The sequence below is a fragment of the Ambystoma mexicanum genome, chromosome 1p (assembly GCF_040938575.1).
Source record: "Ambystoma mexicanum isolate Mex_15411 chromosome 1p, UKY_AmexF1_1, whole genome shotgun sequence".
Taxonomy (NCBI): domain Eukaryota; kingdom Metazoa; phylum Chordata; class Amphibia; order Caudata; family Ambystomatidae; genus Ambystoma; species Ambystoma mexicanum.
This window is the reverse complement of record NC_090921.1, coordinates 826,275,922-826,295,889: the sequence shown is the minus strand read 5'-3', so window position 1 is coordinate 826,295,889 and position 19,968 is coordinate 826,275,922. Positions and strand designations below refer to the sequence as shown.

At 47.1% G+C, this 19,968-nt stretch overlaps 1 protein-coding gene across 1 annotated transcript in view; it reads right to left on the bottom strand.

Annotated features, from left to right (window-relative positions):
* Positions 1-19,968, bottom strand: part of LOC138581359 (gonadotropin-releasing hormone II receptor-like) — a 703,230-nt gene that overhangs the window by 538,274 nt on the left and 144,988 nt on the right. The window lies entirely within an intron of this gene.

Genomic DNA, 19,968 nt, shown 5'->3' with positions numbered 1-19,968 from the left:
GTGGAGGGGGAGGGGAAGTTTACAGGCCCTTGATTCTTGCTGGGAAGACGACGGTCTCTACACTGCAGGTATTTTCGGGCCACAGAGGTGTCCCCGGGAGCCTCCCGGTCACTGCAATCTCGCCCACAGTTTTTTATATATATTCGGTTCCTGGATCCGCAGGATTTGCAGCAGGATGTTAGAAGTATGGCGCAGCTACGCGTTCAAGCGGCCATCACTGTCGGCGTCCAACTGTGTAACCAACACAAATAAATAAATAAAATATAATAACGGGCGTGTGCTCAGCCTGATGTTCGGTAACGAGGCATTCCTTTTAGCTTGCTGCTTAATAGGTTCGGCCTCATTGTCAGCGATAACCAGATCAATTAGTGGAGGAGGTATCACCCTTACCACCGTCTGTAAGGAGTAACAAAGGTTAAGCAGCGAGTAAATGTCCACAATCTAACCTCCTGATAGTTCCCTCCTTGCTTGTCTTCTGGACTAAGGGAATTATTTCTGTGGTTTTTTTTGTCAGATGGGAAGTATGAAGTAATCTTTCCTTCACCCTTTACAGCCGGCAGACTCTCAATCATTCGCCTCCCGATTGTTGCTCACGGTGCTAACTAACAGTGAAAACATCAATCACTTCGGTATGACTATTACGATTGTTCACGTTTTTATTTGCTTGCAAATTATAGATTGATTTATTTGGCTTTTGCTTTGTTGATCATCATGGAGGAATCACCATTTCCGTATGTACTTCCAATAGATTACTCAATGCTTTCGCTATGGTTTCAGCGAAGCACAGGAAGACGGCAAACTGACAATACAGAGGCTAAAATAAAACGTACCTGACCAGCAAGCTCCGAGGAGCAGCAAGCGCGCTGAACTGCCGAACCGCTTCCTCACTTGCTGGTGAGTGCGCGCAACTGAGCGCACATGAGCTGGCAATACAACCCTTTACAAAAGGTGGGGTGTGGGGTGGGGGGGGGGGTCAGGGATAGAGTCCTTTGTTAATCTTTTGGAAACACAATTGTTCAAGCATACTGCCAAGCTGCTTCGTCACTAACCGCTCACTTGCTAGTTCTCCTCTTATGGTGTGCACCCGGACAAAAAAAAAAAAAGAGAAAAGTCCTTTACAGCAGTAACCCGAACGACTGGTTTACAACTTCTTAATAATTATCTGTCACAGAGCATTCGTAGCTCTTGCAGTCTTAAAGTACCTTCGAGCATTTAATTAATGGAATTAAAATGAAGAAACGCATTGCCCCAACTCAGTTCACGTACAGTCAGTTCGTGCCGAGTCGAGTCGGTAAAGCACTAAGCATTCGCCTTGCACCACTGTCTGGAGCCGTCTGTGCAGACAAGGTTACGTGCCTCTCTCCGTAAAACCCTGTTGCTTGGGAGCCAATGAACTGCCTGGCTATTGTGCAAGTCTATGCAAAAACGTTGAGCATGCGCGTCCTTGGCACTTAAACAGTCTAGCAATTTCCACCATTTCTCCAGACTTCTGGCAGAGAGAGATGAACGTAGCAGCTGTGTGGTGTCAGAGTGGATACAAAGCCGTCCCGTTCATGCTGCTTACCTTTATTGCCGGTTTAAACCGCACCACTGCAAAGCTGACAGCATTCGTGAGCGTGGTCTCGATCCCGGTCCTCTGGGTCCACCACGGGCCACCAATGACCACTCCTGCCACTCAGTGACCACAAAACCATTCTAAAAACCGGGGTTCTCTTTGCACTTTGTGGCTTCAAAAGGCGGCCCCATTATTGCTGTATTGCCCAGGGTTCAATGGGGCCAGGTCTGGTTTGGGGAATTTAAGGCTAGTACTTAACAGTCTAGCCACGGGCCACCAATGACCACTCCTGCCACTCAGTGACCACAAAACCATTCTAAAAACCGGGGTTCTCTTTGCACTTTGTGGCTTCAAAAGGCGGCCCCATTATTGCTATATTGCCCAGGGTTCAATGGGGCCAGGTCTGGTTTGGGGAATTTAAGGCTTGCACTTAACAGTCTAGCCAGCCCGGATTGGTTTAAGTCATCACCTCTGGAGCAGTTTTATGTTTTAAGCTCTCATTTCGAGGCAATCGCCTGCGGAGCCCCTTACTCACCGAGATCTCACATGGCTTCATGTCAGAAGCTGGTCAATAATCTGTAAGGACTACTGATTGCCCCAAAGATACACTCCAAGACCGGCAACTATAGCCTCGAAAGCAGGACATGCCTGCCTGGGCATGATTTGATCATTTTGGACCATTCTCATTATATAGTTTAATATGGCAGATGAATCAACTCATATAAATCATAATCACAAAACAGAGGAAGAAACCTTATAACCAAACAATAGTCTTAGGTATTATTTAAACAGTAACATGCATCGAGTCCAGCAGCATGAACACATCATGCCATATGCACTAATGCACAATCCATTCAAAAGATTACAAACTTTAATGAATGCACATTTCATTAGTACAACAATATATGGAAAATACATATAAAATACATCATCAATTCATTAATCACAAAACCATCCTAATCTCTATACCCTCAATCAATTTCCGCAACATGATTTCCTCTGCAGAGCACTGATGCTTCTAGCCTTGCCACCAACTAATAACTACTACTCTTGACGAATAACCTCCTTACTACATTTTGCTTGAGGTCTCTGCTTCAGGGATATTTAATTTTCTGTAAATACATATATATGATGTAACCGTTTATTGTCTCTGCATGTTTTGATTCTTTATAATATTTACATTACCTCCAAGGGTTCAGATTGTACAGTGACATACCTTTTGCTTTTTATCTATACGCGGTCAATAGCATCGATCACAGTGATGGCCAAGACTGTCCAAAGCAGGCCACAGGTGCACAATAGTCAGATAACTTCCTCTCACTTTTTTCAGGTTTCTTTTTCATCATTAAAGCTAACACAACATCACTAATAACGAAAATACAACAATACCAATAGCATACCTCAATAGCACCTCCGCTGCCCCTTGCTGCTCTCCTGCACACTCTTTGCTATTCTTCACTCCCTAAACTCTCTGTACCCTGTTCATCTTGTGGCACCATATTTGAAACCCATTGCCCTCATTTTATAAACTCTACTACTATCCACTCATTCATTTCCTCTCTGCAGCTGCAACGCCTTAACCAAGATGGAGTCTACCATTCCGTTCCCCTCGCTGAATGCCCTGCTATACACAAGCAATACATAGTCTAACCTCGTTGTAGATAGCCTTACATTATGTGTTCTGTCCTGTCCCACTCCTCCATCAACCACTGGTCAGTTACCGCATCCCACAAAGCCTACAGTTTCGGACACTGGGCTCAGGACTGCCCGGCTGACTGTTGATTGCTTTTGTGAGTGTTTCTGATTGAACCACAGGTCCTTCTCAACAATATGGAAATGGAGAAATGAAATCATTAAAAGAAAACAGCAAAAATGAAGGGGATAATTGCACGGGGCCTGGGAATAAACACGATCTCTATATTTGCAAACGGTACCGCGGCACCATGCTTCAGGGTGTGAAGAGCAGATGAAGAGTGAGGTTGGCACAGCTTGAAACCCAATCTGCCCACTCAAATGGTTAACTTATTTAGGAATGTGATCCTAGTTTTGAGTGGTAAATATATGTCGGTGGAACAATTTGTTCGCCAACAAACACATGAACGTGTTCAAAGCTCTCTCCAAATGTCTTTAAATGAACCCGTCCAGGCTACCTAGGAGCACCAAATGCCAGAACACACCAGAGTACAGAGATAATAGGCATTGCAGCTTGCATCGACGAATGACACAGAGACTCCTGAGTGCAAGAGAGACAATCAATCACATTGCATTGCAAATAATCCCCATGCAGTGTTTAACGAATGTTGACTTTTAGGGCGCAAGTGTAGGTTTCGGCCAAAAAGACAGAGTTGAAAAGACCTACCCAACCAAAAGTCCAAAACGAAGGTACTACCAAATGTTCGACCTTCCAAAAGGTCGACTTTTGGTTGGGTAGGTCTTTTCAATTCGGTCTAGGGCTGCAGAGGCTGCAGGGGTGTTCCCCGCAACCCCTGCTCACTATGCTGTGAGCGGAGGTTGCAGGGGTGTCCCCCGCAGCTGTCCCACAGTCCCAAAAAAAAGGGCTGCAGGGGAAAGGACCATGCGGCGCCGGTTTACTGATCACAGAAATGACAAGGAACAGGTGTCGCAGGGACAGAGCGAGACTGAATGCAAAGTAAGTAGGGGATTGGGTGTGTGGGTAGGGGTGTGTTGGGGGTGTGGGTAGGGGTGTGTTGGGGTTGTGGGTAGGGGTGTGGGTAGGGGTGTGTTGGGGTGTGGGTAGGGGTGTGTTGGGTGTGTGGTTAGGGGTGTGGGTAGGGGTGTGTTGGGTGTGTGGGTAGAGGTGTGTTGGGGATGTGGGTAGGGGTGTGTTGGGGGTGTGGGTAGGGGTGTGGGTAGGGGTGTGGGTAGGGGTGTGGGTAGAGGTGTGTTGGGGGTGTGGGTAGGGGTGTGTTGGGTGTGTGGGTAGGGGTGTGGGTAGGGGTGTGTTGGGTGTGTGGGTAGGGGTGTTTTGGGTGTGTGGGTAGGGGTGTGTTGGGGGTGTGGGTAGGGGTGTGGGTAGGGGTGTGTTGGGGGTGTGGGTAGGGGTGTGTTGGGTGTGTGGGTAGGGGTGTGTTGGGGGTGTGGGTAGGGGTGTGTTGGGTGTGTGGGTAGAGGTGTGCTGGGGGTCTGGGTAGGGGTGTGTTGGGGGTGTGGGTAGGGGTGTGTTGGGGGTGTGGGTAGGGGTGTGTTGGGGGTGTGGGTAGGGGTGTGTTGGGTGTGGGTAGAGGTTTGTTGGGGGTGTGGGTAGGGGTGTGTTGGGGGTGTGGGTAGGGGTGTGGGTAGGGGTGTGTTGGGTGTGTCGGTAGGGGTGTGTTGGGGGTGTGGGTAGGGGTGTGTTGGGGGTGTGGGTAGGGGTGTGGGTAGGGGTGTGTTGGGTGTGTGGCTAGGGGTGTGTTGGGGGTGTGGGTAGGGGTGTGGGTAGGGGTGTGTTGGGGGTGTGGGTAGGGGTGTGTTGGGTGTGTGGGTAGGGGTGTGTTGGGGTGTGGGTAGGGGTGTGTTGGGTGTGTGGGTAGGGGTGTGTTGGGTGTGTGGGTAGAGGTGTGTTGGGGGTGTGGGTAGGGGTGTGTTGGGGGTGTGGGTAGGGGTGTGGGTAGGGGTGTGTTGGGTGTGTGGGTAGAGGTGTGTTGGGGGTGTGGGTAGGGGTGTGTTGGGGGTGTGGGTAGGGGTGTGGGTAGGGGTGTGCTGGGTGTGTGGGTAGGGGTGTGTTGGGGGTGTGGGTAGGGGTGTGTTGGGTGTGTGGGTAGGGGTGTGTTGGGGGTGTGGGTAGGGGTGTGTTGGGTGTGGGTAGAGGTGTGTTGGGGGTGTGGGTAGGGGTGTGTTGGGTGTGTGGGTAGGGGTGTGGATAGGGGTGTGTTGGGTGTGTGGGTAGGGGTGTGTTGGGGGTGTGGGTAGGGGTGTGTTGGGGGTGTGGGTAGGGGTGTGGGTAGGGGTGTGTTGGGTGTGTGGCTAGGGGTGTGTTGGGGGTGTGGGTAGGGGTGTGGGTAGGGGTGTGTTGGGGTGTGGGTAGGGGTGTGTTGGGTGTGTGGGTAGGGGTGGGTAGGGGTGTGGGTAGGGGTGTGTTGGGGTGTGAGTAGGGGTGTGTTGGGGGTGTGGGTAGGGGTGTGTTGGGTGTGTGGGTAGGGGTGGGTTGGGGGTGTGGGTAAGGGTGTGTTGGGGGTGTGGGCAGGGGTGTGGGTAGGGGTGTGTTGGGGTGTGGGTAGGGGTGTGGGTAGGGGTGTGTTGGGTGTGTGGGTAGGGGTGTTTTTGGTGTGTGGGTAGGGGTGTGTTGGGGGTGTGGGTAGGGGTGTGGGTAGGGGTGTGTTGGGGGTGTGGGTAGAGGTGTGTTGGGTGTTTGGGTAGGGGTGTGGGTAGGGGTGTGTTGGGTGTGTGGGTAGGGGTGTGTTGGGGGTGTGGGTAGGGGTGTGTTGGGTGTGGGTAGAGGTGTGTTGGGGGTGTGGGTAGGGGTGTGTTGGGGGTGTGGGTAGGGGTGTGGTAGGGGTGTGTTGGGTGTGTGGGTAGGGGTGTGTTGGGGGTGTGGGTAGGGGTGTGTTGGGGGTGTGGGTAGGGGTGTGGGTAGGGGTGTGTTGGGGGTGTGGGTAGGGGTGTGGGTTGGGGTGTGTTGGGGTGTGGGTAGGGGTGTGTTGGGTGTGTGGGTAGGGGTGTGTTGGGGGTGTGGGTAGGGGTGTGGGTAGGGGTGTGTTGGGGTGTGGGTAGGGGTGTGTTGGGGGTGTGGGTAGGGGTGTGGGTAGGGGTGTGTTGGGGGTGTGGGTAGGGGTGTGTTGGGGGTGTGGGCAGGGGTGTGGGTAGGGGTGTGTTGGGGGTGTGGGTAGAGGTGTGTTGGGTGTTTGGGTAGGGGTGTGGGTAGGGGTGTGTTGGGTGTGTGGGTAGGGGTGTGTTGGGGGTGTGGGTAGGGGTGTGTTGGGTGTGGGTAGAGGTGTGTTTGGGGTGTGGGTAGGGGTGTGTTGAGGGTGTGGGTAGGGGTGTGGGTAGGGGTGTGTTGGGTGTGTGGGTAGGGGTGTGTTGGGGGTGTGGGTAGGGGTGTGTTGGGGGTGTGGGTAGGTGTGTGGCTAGGGGTGTGTTGGGGGTGTGGGTAGGGGTGTGGGTTGGGGTGTGTTGGGGTGTGGGTAGGGGTGTGTTGGGTGTGTGGGTAGGGGTGTGTTGGGGGTGTGGGTAGGGGTGTGGGTAGGGGTGTGTTGGGGTGTGGGTAGGGGTGTGTTGGGGGTGTGGGTAGGGGTGTGGGTAGGGGTGTGTTGGGGGTGTGGGTAGGGGTGTGTTGGGGTGTGGGTAGGGGTGTGGGTAGGGGTGTGTTGGGTGTGTGGGTAGGGGTGTTTTGGGTGTGTGGGTAGGGGTGTGTTGGGGGTGTGGGTAGGGGTGTGGGTAGGGGTGTGTTGGGGGTGTGGGTAGAGGTGTGTTGGGTGTTTGGGTAGGGGTGTGGGTAGGGGTGTGTTGGGGGTGTGGGTAGGGGTGTGTTGGGGTGTGGGTAGGGGTGTGTTGGTTGTTTGGGTAGGGGTGTGGGTAGGGGTTGTTGGGGGTGTGGGTAGGGGTGTGTTGGGTGTTTGGGTAGGCGTGTGTTGGGTGTGTGGGTAGGGGTGTGTTGGGTGTGTGGCTAGGGGTGTGTTGGGGGTTTGGGTAGGTGTGTGTTGGGGGTGTGGGTAGGGGTGTGTTGGGTGTGTGGGTAGGGGTGTGGGTAGGGGTGTGTTGGGGGTGTGGGTAGGAGTGTGTTGGGTGTGTGGGTAGGGGTGTGTTGGGGGTGTGGGTAGGTGTGTGTTGGGGGTGTGGGTAGGGGTGTGTTGGGTGTGTGGGTAGGGGTGTGGGTAGGGGTGTGTTGGGGGTGTGGGTAGGAGTGTGTTGGGTGTGTGGGTAGGGGTGTGTTGGGGGTGTGGGTAGGGGTGTGGGTAGGGGTTTGGGTAAGTCGGTAAAGTTCAGGGGAGAAAAGACTAAACATTATTTCCAAAAAATAATCTTTGTCCTTTTCTCCCTCGAACATTTCCGCTACGGTCAATCAACCTCAAATCCAAGTGCAATTACAGGGCTTCTATTAGCAAGGAGCCAGCAGGGCTAGGAAGGGATTTTAAGGAATCCACAATGCTTTGAAACATTGCGCTCATGACATGGCTGCAAATGCACATTACTTGCAGAATGTATTTTTCCAAAAGACAAAGCACGAAGTTTGGAAAATCTGGTAAGGCTGAAATTACATTTTTATAAGAGATACAAATATGTGTGTGTTTTTTTTTACCCCAAACAAGCTAACAATGAAGGCATAGAACGTCAGACTGACATGCTTCTCTGTGGGGCTCAACTCTGCACATATTTGTATTCAGGATTATATTTTGATAAACATTATCATCATAGTACTGTATCTGAGAGAAACATATTTACATATGACACTGAGAGGCACCCTCACTCTCCTTGTTGTCTTGGCTCTGAATTGACCGTTGTCACTAAGATACACAATCTTGGCTGCATTTGGCAGGAGAACTTGAGCAGTGAATTTCAGGTGGGGGCCCAGGTGCAGGCAATGTTCTATTATGGTAAGCCCTCCCGTTTGTTTCTCCCGATGACCATGCATTAGTGGATAAGCTCGTGTGAACTCACAGCTAGACTACCGCAACAGCCTTCATTCTGGCATTCCACTCACACCACGCCACGCCAGCGGTTACACAAAGCACAACATGCTGCAGCTGGATCGGTGTTCAGAGTGGGTAAGTCTTCTCCCATCTCAGACCTGCACCTCTCCCTTCACTGGCTGGCTCTGGGGGACAGGATTGATGTCCAGGTTCTCTTTTTGATATTTAAATGCTTAAACAATCTGGCTTCATCTTATCTGGCGGACAAAATCAGCAGATAGCAACCTGCAGGGGCGCTTCGGTCTGGTGACAAACTGATACGCTTCCTGTGTTTTGAGGAGAGATCACAGATTTGCAGCATACAGCCCCAAACTATGGAACAACCTCCCTCTTTAGATGAGAGCACTAAAATCCCTCCCCCAGTTTCGTAAAGCCCTAAAATCTTATTTATTTAAATGAAGCAATTTAGAGGAGTACTAATACCTGGCTACTGCCTTTTTTAGATGAGCAGCCCTCTCTTTTTCTCTGTATTATGTAACATCCGCACCTGGATACGGTTAAGTTTGTTGTGCGCGCTAAATAAATGAATACAATAAAAATTAACATACTGCTTAGATTTACATCTGGAAATGCTTATCTCAGCATGAAACAAGACTGAGAAAGACCCTAATTAAATGGGAACCTTAACTGGGCATTGCACTACAGATATGCAGTGGCACGCATCAGGCTGGCATCCATCAAAATGCCAAATCACTGAGATTTCAACAACGAAAGCAACAGCCTCTAAATTCCCAGATCACAATCCTGAATTTCTGCATTCATTAAGACATGTAAAAACATGTTGTGTGGATGCAATCAGAGTGCACTGACATTCTCACTAACAAGATATGCTGCCTAGCATTTACAAAGAGATCTTTCCACAAAGCAGAGACTTAAAAAAAGGGGTGCTGCTTCACTTTCAACACATAAGAATCCAGTACCAAATGCACACACTGTAAAAGTGGCTATAATTGAACAAGTGGTGGAATTAGTTAATGGATTTAGTAAATACAGATGTTGTACAGAACAGCAACCGAACCCACTATTCCAGGCAACCGAACCCACTATTCCAGGCAACAGAAACCACTATTCCAGGCAACCAAACCCACTATTCCAGGCAACCGAAACCACTATTCCAGGCAACCGAAACCACTATTCCAGGCAACCAAACCCACTATTCCCGGCAACCGAACCCACTATTCCCGGCAACTGAACCCACTATTCCAGGCAACCGAACCCACTATTCCAGGTAACCGAATCCACTATTCCAGGCAACCGAACCCACTATTCCAGGTAACCAAACCCACTATTCCAGTTAACCAAACCCACTGTTCCAGGTAATCAAACCCACTATTCCAATTAACCAAACCCACTATTCCAGGTAACTGAAACCACTATTCCAGGTAACTGAAACCACTATTCCAGGCAACCGAAACCACTATTCCCAGTAACTGAACCCACTATTCCAGGTAACCAAACCCACTATTCCAGGCAACCAAACCCACTATTCCAGGCAACCGAAACCACTATTCCCGGTAACCAAACCCACTATTCCAGGTAACCAAACCCACTATTCCAGTTAACCCAACCCACTATTCCAGGTAACCAAACCCACTATTCCAGGTAACCCAACCCACTCTTCCAGGATGCCCCCATTGTTCTGCAAGTTTATTCTCTTCTATTTTGGCACAGCAGCACGGTGGGAAAGGCATTGGGCAGCGACGCGTTTGCAGCCAGTCACATTTCAGAGAAGGGCACATTGTGTCCCGACTGAGGTTACAAATGTTGATGACAAGTACTCAGGGCTTTAAGTGGGGTAAGAAATCGAGGGGGGCCCTCATTTGGGGGCGTGGCTTGTGGGAGGGGCGTGGCCTAAAAAGTACGCAAATCATAGGGTATACACACACATATATATAAATGTTATATATTTGTGTGCGTTCCTTACTATGGTTTGTGTACTATGCAAGCCATCTTTTCTAAACAAAGAAATATGTAACATATTTCTACGTTTATAAAAGATGGCTTGCAAAGTACACAAACCATAGTAAGGTACGCACACAAATACATAAGATTTATATATATTTGTGTGCATACCCTACGGTTTGATAGTTTTCAGGCCATCTTTTTTAAACATTTCGGGTTTATAAAAGATGGCTTTGAAAGTACACAATTCAAGCCATCTTTTATAAAGCTTTGACTACGGACAAAATTGTCCGTTGGCAAAGTTTTATAAAAGAGGGCTTGAAATGTGTACTTTCAAAGCCATCTTTTATACACCTCGAAATATGTCGAGGAATCCCCAAGTTCACCGAGGGTTAAAGACGCCTCGGCGACCTGGGGAAACAAAGGGACAGTAACTGCCTCTGGTGACCTCTCGCGCGAGGGGTCACCAGATGCAGTTACTATGACTGACGGAAGTGGCAGCCAGCCTCAGGGATGCTGTGGCTGGCTGGCACTTCTGTCAGCTGCCTGACTTCATTGCAGGAGAATCTCCCGTCGCGGCTGCGGCCGCGACGGGATAATGCATCCCGCGATTCCTGCCAATGTTGCTGTAGGACGGGGCCCCGGCAGGGCCCCGGCTCAGTCCCACTTTTTGGAGACTGCCTGGGCCCGGCCCCGGCAGGCCCCGGCCCACTTTAAGCACTGCAAGTACTGTATTATTATTAGTACTGCGGCATCCTTGCGCTTGTAGTCTGGCCTCTGTCATATACCACAGACGGAGGCGGTTTCACAGTAGAATCTTTCAGCAGATGATTCTGATTGAATGTTTACCCTTTAAAATGATCCATGGCATGGTTTAATCATTGCACCCCATAGATCTCGGGAGGATAGCTGAGGGGCAACGTGACACGAAGCAACATAGGTTCGATCCCTGCGTCCGCCCTTAGAAACCTCTGGGTATTACGCGCATTATAAATAACCAATCACAATGGCTTCGTAAGCGCATCTCTGTGTTCCTTGCACGTCAACTGACCAGTAATGTGTCTTGACTTGTCTAGTTGTACCCTGCAAATTACATCCAATAAGCAAAAAAGAACCAACCTTTATTGTATTATGTTTAGATTTTTTTGTAAAGCACTTCACAACCTCTTGAAGGTGATTTTGAGTATGATGAAAATACCTCTTGAACGTTCCTGTGTCAGTCATGACAGCACACGAAGTTCTTTTGGCTGCGTGATATTCTGGGACTTGTAGTCCTGTATTTATAATTGGAAAAGGGAAACTAAAAGTCCCAGAAAGGAAAGCAATGAACACATGACTTGGCAACAGTCTGTGTATTGTAAGCGACTTTGGGCTAGTTTTTGCCCAAAGTCGCTTATAGTCTTTGGAGGTCATTGTTTCTGTCCACTTATTTAAACAAATGTGCGCGGGCTACTTCGCTCTCTGCAGCAATGCCCCCAGAGTGTCCTGGACTGGGCCGCCAGCAGCACCTTAACCACTGGCAATTGCTAATTTTTCCATAATCAGCCCGCTTTTCTGAAGCAAATGTTTTGGCATTGTTTATGGGAACTTTCCGTCTGAAAGACCCCACACTGCTTGTTACCTAGCACATAGGTCTCTACCTACTAAAATAGGTGCCCACCTATTAAACAGCGGTTGCTTTATATACACAGTCAAATGTTCTTAACAGCAAGCATGACAGTAAGCTTGTGGCAAGCATAATCTGACGTGACTTTACTGCACACACATTTCAGGCGGTATCTTACATTGATGAATGATATACAAAGATTATTCAGGTTTGCCTTTTTTCTGCATTCTGAGGCTTCTCGTTTTCTATTCTGGATGTGGGAAATCAGGCTTCAATGATATTAGTTTAGCTAAGGATTTACATATTGTTGAGTTTTTTTAAAATATGAGATCTGTGTATTTTGCAAGTAAACTCTAAATCACAGTAGTACTGTAGTCCTTGAAATTCAAAACATTATCTTTTACACCAAGTAGCGCTTGGAAGGCATGTAAGGAATATATTCATGCGTCTAAACTCCAGAGCCAGGTAAAATAGTAGCGTCACTGTTAGACCAAATTGTGTGTTGATCTGGGCAAATAATAAAATCTTACTTTGATATCGCTGCAAACATGAGAGTCCTTATATTTCATTAGGTTCACCATACTTGAAGAAATACCTCCTTTACAACAGAGCAGATTTAATGATTTTCACGATAAAATGGTGTTACCTCGTCTGCTCTGTTAGTGGCCACTGAAACCAAAAAAGTGAAGAATTGTGTTATTGTTGCAATGACCCACCCTCAGTCCCATCTCACGTGATTTTACAGGCAGATGTTACGTTATGTTAATTTATACCGTAACCACCCGGGGGTGGTCTCCAGGTGCTCGCGTGGCTCTGCAAGAAAGAGGATGGGGTTGGTTAGTTAGAGTGACAGGATTGGTCCAGAACCAGGAGAAATTGGCATCTGAGTGTGTTGGCTTGCAGATGCTAACCTGCGTGCACTGTCCTACTGTATCCGTAAGGGTGAGGCCCAATGCCTGGGTTGTTTTTCTATGTGAATGTTTGCCATTTGGGGGGGGGGGCTGTGCATTTTATGTGTAGATTGGCTGGTATTTAAGGTTGTGGCTGAGTGCACTAGCTTTATTTATTTATTTTATTTGTTACACGCCCAGACCCTCGGGTGTCACAGCGTGGTTATAAGACAGCTTAGTAATTAATAAAAGTCAACATTACATTAGTTACATTACGTGATACAATTTACAAATATTCACAACAAATATACAATGGAACGGGATCCTATCTTTAGGTGCTAATATTGGTTAAATAACCAGGTTTTAAATAGTTTCTTATAGACCGTGAAGGAGGATTCTTTTTTTTATATTAATGGGTAGGGAGTTCGAGTGTTTGGGGGCGAGAGTGGTGAAGCTGCTACCCCCTGCTCTGGTGGTTTTGAATCAAGGGGGGTCCAGGAGGAGTTTGTCATTGGATCTAAGTGATCTCTTGTCAACTTTGGGGTGTAGAGTATTGTTGAGATAGATAGGTCCTTTTTTGGTCAGGCATTTGTATGTGATGCATAATGTTTTGAAGATAATTCTGGCTTTGATGGGGAGCTTGTTGTATCCTTATGGGTAAGGTCCAGTGTCTCGGATTGTTTGTTGTTTGCAAGTGTTACTTATGTTTGTTGTGTTTTTGTGTATAGTGTGGCTAGCCCAGTGGGTGTGTATAGTGGGGTCATTAGTACAATGTCTACTCTCTAAATTCTTCTAGGTGGCTAATCTACACAATTCTATCTAATGTGAAACATGACTAACCTTCATAATTCTATCTAGTGATAACCATGGTTAATTTCACAACCTATCTAACTGTGACTCGTGGCTAATCTTCACAAATCTATCTAAATGTGACGCGTGGCTAATCTTCATAAATGTAAGTGTGACGCGTGGTTAATCTTCACAATTGTTTATGTTTATGTTTTTTAATTTATATAGCATGCGAGGTACCCAAAGGCTTAAGGGCGCTGAGCATAAAAACAAACGGACTGACACGAAAAACATACAGGTAGCAAGGAGATCATAGCAGTGAGGTCAGGAGAGGGCCAAATCATTTAGAAGAGGGATCATAATCTAGGAGAAGAGGACAGTTTTCAACCCTTTCTTAAAAACCTCAGTAGAAATGGTGACCCTCAAAGAAGGAGAAAGAGAATTCCATATCTGGGGCACTGTAGAAACAAAAGCGGCATCCCTGGTCTTAAAACGGCGGACATTGAGAATATTCGACTCATCAGATCTGAGGGTTCTGATGTTTTTCTTGGGGATGATAATTTCTGTCAGATAGGCGGGCATGGTTCTGTGTACACATTTATGTGTAATGAGTAATAGCCTGAAGGAGACCCTGGCCTGAACAGGAAGGCAGTGCAAACTTCTGCGAGCTTCCGACACATGGTCTCTTCTCGCACTACATTTAACAACTCTAAAAACTCAGTTTTGTAAAACCTGAAGACGATGACATTCTGATAGGGCCAAGCCTGCCAAAAGGCTGCAACAATAATGTATTTTGGAACCAATGATGGCCCTTGCCAGCGTTTCAGGGTTTTTTTCAGGTACAAAAGGTCTAAAACAGCTGAACAATTTAATGAAGTAGGAACCCAAAGAGATTAAGCTGTTAACCTGGGCTTTCATGTTCAGGATTTTGTCCAAGTAGATGCCTAGGGTTTTAACTTTACTCATGACATCACTTTTACAGTTTTCTATGGTAAAATTCATATAGATGGGTCCCAGCTTCTCAAGTTTAGTCTCTGACCTGATTAACAGGAGCTCGGTTTTAGAGCTGTTGATGGCTAAACCATTAGCCACCATCCAATGCTGGATTTTTTGATAGATTTCATTGATGAGTATTTCGTCCTCCATATGAGATTCTGAGATAGGGATAACACACTGAGTGTCGTCTCCATAGTTTGCAAATATGATCCCTTCTTTTTCCAACATCTGGAAGAAAGGGATCATAAAGATGTTGTAAAAGCAAGGCGACACACAGGCTCCCTGTGGGACACCATACATAAGTGTGGTAGGTTTTGCTTCAGTGCTGTCACCAGCCACTATGACTTTCTTACCCTCCAGAAAGGAGGTGATCCAGTCTATGGCTGCTTGGGAGAAATCAGCATTATTCTTTAACCTGGTGATTGATTGATTGATTGATTGTTTATTTGTATAGCGCCTATACACAATGTGTTTCAAAAGCGCTTCAAGGAGGGGAGGGAACATGGGAAAAAATACAATGAACATTCTTTCAGTCCTTGAAACAGTCAGAATGTGAAAAGAACAAAGATCATCCATCATAATCAGCCTGACGACATTTCAGATAGTGCAAGTGCTAAGGGGATGGGGAGGGAAGGAGAGTGAAACAGACAAACAGCTACATTACTATGCCTGACTGCAATTGAGGTAGTGCCAGAAAGTAAACAGGAGGAGAGTGGAGCGGGGAGATTGGAAAGAAGGAGAGGGAGAGGAACAGAAAAAGCTACAATTTTACTATGTCAGATGACAATTCAGATGGTGCTGGAGGGGGGACTACGGGGGAACATAAGGGGAGGGGAGAACAAACAAGCTGCAACAGATATTTCTGGGGGACATATCTGAAGAGTAAGAGCAAAATAAACAGTGATTGGGGGGATGGGTGGGCAGGAGAGTGAGAGAAGTGGCTACATTACTATGCCTAACAGCAATTGAGGTAGTACCAGAAAGAAAACAGGAGGAAGGTGGGCCGGGGGGATTGGAAAGAGGGAGGTAACTTTTTAAGTTTGACACTTGGCTAGTCTTCACAATTCTATCTAAGTGTGATGTGTGGCTAGTCCTTGCAACTACTAAATGCTAAATATGGCTATCTTGTACAATTAGGCCAAATGCAAAAAATGGCTACCTAACACAATTTGGCTATATGCAAAATGACTAGCGTACACAAATAGGCTAAATGCAGAAAATGGCTACCTTGCACCATAAGGCAAAGTCCATGTAAGTATATGATATTAGTTAATAAGAGAGGAGGGGTTTTACTGGAGTACAGTATTGGCTGTACTCCCCGCCTACACCACAGTCACCTTATCCGTCGCTGTAGGTTGTCTGTGTTGGGCATCCCAGACAGGGTGGAGCTGCTCAGTATGTAGATACACTTGGTCTCTGGCAAAACTACAGAGTCAATCACGGGCAGGGGAAGTGTATGGAGGGTGGGAGCACTACAGCAGAGGACCTGGGAGGGAGCTGCAGCGGGTTGGGGGAAGGGAATGGAAAAGGAAGAAAAGAAGATCAAAACGTGTGGAAAGGGGGGAAGAAATCAAGTGGAAAATGGGGAGATTAAAAAAGGTTGTAGAAAAAGAGCAAAGATGAAAGAGAGAGAAGGACTAGCATGGAGGGACCGGGAGAGCACTAACGTGAAAGCAGGAACAGGGACTGCTGTAGCAGGACCCGCCTTCACAGTCCTCCTACAGGTGGAAACACCATCATGGGCCTTGCAGACCAGGTAGCTGGGCCAGCAACACATCAAACAGATACATAGTTTCACCATCCAGTCAGTGCACCAGAGGTTCTAGTGTAGAGGAATGACCTTAGCAGCAGAGGCAACATTAATTGTCCCCCCTACCCCCCGCATTGCTGCTAGTCACTAAAGTTGCATGGGCTGTCCAAAGTACTGCTTGCAGGAGAATGAGTGAAACCCCTTGTTATGCCCCATTGTGCTATGTGACTCAGTTTCAAGATATGCAAAATGTGGGCCATGGAACTAACGTAGATGTAGGGCAAGGGGGCTTTGCTGCAATGTTGATACGTGCAGATCTGAAAAAAGGGCTCTCTGTGGTGTGTACAGTTCAGACATTTTGTGAACGGTTTGGAGCAGTGGTTAATGTGTGGTCCAGACTGGTAATGCCAATTGATTGTGGGGTTGTCTGTTGTGCCTGTTGGAGTAGTGTTTAAGGAGGGTGGAGAATTATGTTGGCATATCTTTGTTGGGCTAGTGTGTCATTTCGGGAAATTTAGTGGAGACACGTCTTCGGGTAGTGTGCATTCCATTGTGTAGCCTGTTTTATTTTGGTGGAGGAGTTGTGTGCAGCAATATGTTGTTAGAGTGGGAGGTAGAATAATGTTCAAGTGGTCATTGTTACCATATCTTGCTCATATCTTGCTACGTAATAACAACTGGAACAACGTTTTTCAATTTAGAGACTTCACAGTTGGTTGCATTTATTTGTTTATATTCACACACAACATTCGTTCTCCAGCTTTTAGTCCTTGTTATGACATATTGCGTAATGTTATACTAAGTGATGCTACATCAGGGAACATTATGCCATGGCACACATTTAGGGGCTATGTTTTCTAGTCGGTTTCCCGGGACCTCCCATCTGACTGCCTACTGACTCCTCAGAGACACTACAAAGGCAGCTCCACATAGTTTTACATGAGATTAGAGTACAATGCAGCTGGACTTGCACTATGAACTGGCAACTGACAAAGCCAACAACACATATCACAACCACAGGGGGCCAAGCACCAGAGTAGTGATGGACTATATGTACAACTCATTTAGGAGCCAAGAACCGGAGACAAGGAACACACTAGGGCACCCAGGAGCAGGAGAGCAGCTCCTCAGGCAACCAAGGAGCAGAGCGGCAAGGGACCAGAGGAGCCAATGACCAGAAGAGCACATACCACCAGGGTGCCAAGATCAGAGGGGAGACTGGTCAGAGGAGAGTTACTCACCAGAGAGCCAAAGACCAGATGGGGTGATGGACCAATTGAGCCAAGGACCAGAGGAGAGAGACTCATTAAGTAAACAAGGATCATAGGGTGACTGACCTGAACGGAGCAACTTACCAGGGAGCCAAGCACCAGAGGGGCTATGGACCAGATGAGCAACTCAAAAGGGCATAGCTGCCAACTGTTTTTGGCTTCTTTTGAAGGGACATTCAGTTTTTTTTCTTTTGACCTGGCAACAATGCTGGGCGAGCTATGCTTGAAATCTGACAATGTGGGAGCTTTGCAAACTATGTAAATCTTGCCACAACATATTTTATGTGTGGCTAAAGAGTGCTTTAGAGATCTCAAAGATACTGATTTGAAGGCCTTTGGTGTCAGTCATATGCTCTGTGATGGAGAATGAATGTTTTGTGGTGAAAGCTCTGTTAAAGCGACCATTTTGTAGGAGTGAGTGGAGCTGTCTAAGTTCGGTACAGATTTGTTAAAGATTCTTTTAAAAGCATGTTTTGTTACCCTGCTGCATGGTACGTTGTTGTTTTTTCATTTTTTGTGCTGCATTATATTTATTATTGTGAATTTTGTTGTTCTTATTTTAAAGCCTGCCCAGTACTAAAGGGCAAAAAAACAAGCATTTACGAAGCCAGACATATTGCTTTGCCAATTCGTGTTTCTGAGTCTTTCTCCTTTTTTTAAAGCATTGCCAGTAGCTTCCCACATTTTGATCTTTTTTCTAAGGTTTGCCTCCATTCTACAGAGACGTATCCCCTTTGTTCTACAGCTGTCAGAAGTTTGCCGGCTTGGGCTAGAAGAGACACCTATGTAGGTAGTTCAGAAGATGGCATGATCCGAGCTCCTTACATCCCCAGCACTTCCCTTACTTCAAAGGTCTTCAATCCTTTTGTCCCGTGACTGCCTCCTGTAGACATAGATGTGGATTAGGTCCCCCCAAGTGATGCAAATACAAATAATAATAACAATACCTTTTAATAATTAGTTTCACACTCCAAACGTGCATAAGTGTAACAAGGGAGGTAGCCATTTTTAAAGGGGGCAGGATTCACTCAAACTCTAATGTCTTGTGCAGCACAAATAGCAGCTGGGCATCAGCTAACCACACAGAGAGTGAACTAATGTTCATTAGTGTCTGGTGGGGGCTGCGCAGGGGGCGGGGTGTGGGATATTTTTACCCATGCCAGTGCGCGCCCCACTACACCCCTTTGCCAATGGGGGAAAGGAAACTGCCACAAATGGATGTACTAAACCCTGTGCGCGCCAAATCTGCAAAATTGCGCATGGTTCATTAATCACAAAAGGCTGCACACCCTGCCACACACAGTCAAACTTGATGTCAAAACAAAACTCCCTGCACTGAATGTCAGTGGGTGCTGTCACCTGTCACATGAAGCAAGGCCTCAGAAGGGCTAAAATCCGAAATTGGCTTAAAATGCAGCTTTCCTAATCAATTGCAACCTTCAAAGTGCTGTTTTGGCGCTAAATTCAGGCATTTTCCCAGTGAACTATTGAAATGAAAAGTGTGCTGAAATCACAGATTCTCCAGGTGGCTCAAAGAAAACCTGGGCCTCACTGACTACAGCAGCTAAGAAGTGCATTTGTGAAACACCAGTCCAGCAAAACCCCAGTTTAAATGTGTTTCTTTTTCCTGAAGAAATTGCAAAATGTGCCTATTTAAAGCATGTTTGTGAAGGGCTTAATTCTTTTAAATGGTCAAATCCTTTGTAAACTGTGCTTATTTGTATATGTGTGAAATTAAAAGACTGTAAAGTGAATTTAAAGCAACCCAGTATTGGAGTTAAGTAAATACTTAATTCTGACCTGACAGTGACAGCCTGGGAAAGATTGACACTTCAAAATTGACACTCCCTTGCTACAGGAAGCCTTAATGGTTCCCGCATATTGACAACAAGGAGCACAATGGACTCATTAGACATTCCTCTTTGGCTGAGCCAAGAACAATGGCAAGCTGCCTACTGATCTCTCCAGGGGAGCTTCCCTCTCCAGGAAGAGGACACACCTCCCTGATCAAAGGACTGTGACAGCTGTTGCCTGTGAAGGGGAGTTACAAAGGATAAAAAAACGAAACAAAAACTGCTGGAACTTTTTGATGTTTAAATCCTTATTTGTGATTAAATTTGAAACTCGTTCAATGTGCAACTTGAAGGAGGTCAAATCTAAAAATTGGTAGATGGTAACCTAATTGTAGGCTTTTGCTTTGAAGACATTAATGAACCCTGTATCACTGTTACGGCTGTCCATTGGGGTCTCGCTACGTCACTTTCCCGTGTGCCAATGCCCACAGTTTTGCTCAGAATCGGGACTCGCAACATGGAGAAGCCCGAAACTGTAAGCAGCACACTAGTGTTTCTCGCTCCTCAGACCAGGCGAGTAGCCCCGCCCTCGACTTCCGGAACTGTATATCCGGCTACTGGAACTTCGGTACTACGCGTTGCTTCTCTATTCAGAGTCGCGCTGCGCACCGTAAGTTCGTTACTTTTTCTATTCAAAAATTGCTATCTAGAGTTACTCTCTTCACTTCCGTCATTCATTCTCTTCCCGTTTCTCGTTCTGAACATTAGAATTCTCGATCTTTTTCTATGC